The sequence below is a fragment of the Oreochromis aureus genome, linkage group 5, assembly GCF_013358895.1.
Source record: "Oreochromis aureus strain Israel breed Guangdong linkage group 5, ZZ_aureus, whole genome shotgun sequence".
In the NCBI taxonomy this organism is placed as follows: domain Eukaryota; kingdom Metazoa; phylum Chordata; class Actinopteri; order Cichliformes; family Cichlidae; genus Oreochromis; species Oreochromis aureus.
In genome coordinates this window covers 9,708,383-9,709,631 of record NC_052946.1, presented here as the reverse complement: position 1 = coordinate 9,709,631, position 1,249 = coordinate 9,708,383, and the positions used below count along the sequence as shown (strand labels likewise).

General features: G+C 40.1%; 1 non-coding gene across 1 annotated transcript; it reads left to right on the top strand.

Moving 5' to 3' along the window:
- The first annotated feature begins 555 nt into the window (after positions 1 to 555).
- On the top strand, positions 556 to 628 carry trnar-acg. The gene has a single exon. It is a non-coding gene; the product is annotated as a tRNA-Arg (tRNA).
- Positions 629 to 1,249: the final 621 nt, after the last annotated feature.

Sequence of the window (1,249 nt, the reverse complement as noted above, 5' to 3'; positions counted from 1 at the left end):
GATGAGTTGCAGGATTCTATTTATGTGAACAAAAAAAAAGAGAAACAAAAACTAAAACGAGCCGCGCACGAGCCGCTCTTTGTTTCAGCCTGATAATGTATCCCAAATATAAGCGGTTACAGTGAAGGGATGAATGATGTAAAACAATATTTGTGGTCAGTGACATAATGTGCATAACATGTAGTCTTGCGAAGGGATATAGTAACAACATAGCTCAAACCACAATCTGATTACAAAGACACAGACTGATGTACTGAAGCAAAACTTCAAAAGCTCCTCATATGGAGCTCATGGAGTGGGTGGCCTTTTGAATAAGCCAAAAAACCCCAAAACAAAACTAAAAAAAAAAAAAAATGACGTCTCAAACTGACATTGCAGAAACATGAACGAGGTGTCTGTTGACGTTTTGATGCACTGGCTGCAGCAATATTGGATGATATCATTTTATAACTACAGATAAAGTTCTCCTGAATGTCAGGATAGCCTAAGGTGATGTGTTCAGGATTTAGGTGCTAACTGAGGGATGTGTTGGAGACCTATTGCTCCTCATCTCATGGGCCAGTGGCGCAATGGATAACGCGTCTGACTACGGATCAGAAGATTCCAGGTTCGACTCCTGGCTGGCTCAAGTTGTTTCCCGAATGATTAATGTCTCTTTACTGTGACTCTTGTGGTACATATGTGGCTTAACCCTTTACTGCTGTAATCCTACATCTAAACGCACTGATGCAGCTTTGAAATTGCAGTGTTTGATGCCCTGGGAATGAGAATGGTCTGACTGGACCACGGGGTATCAACTTTAGGGCCCCACATGAAGAAAGTAACAAAGAACAAGGTAGCGCCAGCGTGTAATCCAACTCTCAAATCATAACAATGATCCTGGGGAAGATGACAGATGTACAGTGAGCTCTCACATGCCGGTAAGAAGGTAAGAAGGTAAAATTAGTGGCCCAAGGTCAGATCACCCACTTCCTTTCATCAGCAGCTCCAGCTATTTCAGCCAGGGTTGCTGTTCTTACAATTATTGTCTCATATTTCATAGAAAGTGCACTGATAAAAATTCTGTGCTTAAAATAAATGTGCATATATTCATATAGATATAAACTTTGTGTTTTTTCTTTTCTTTTTTTTTGTAAGTCAAAAATAAATCAAACATGAGAGGTTGTGTTACAGTAAGGCTCACTGCAGGTGACTCACAAAGTTATTTGTCAGTACATGCGTTCCTTTCTATGTTTCACTACATAGCAAG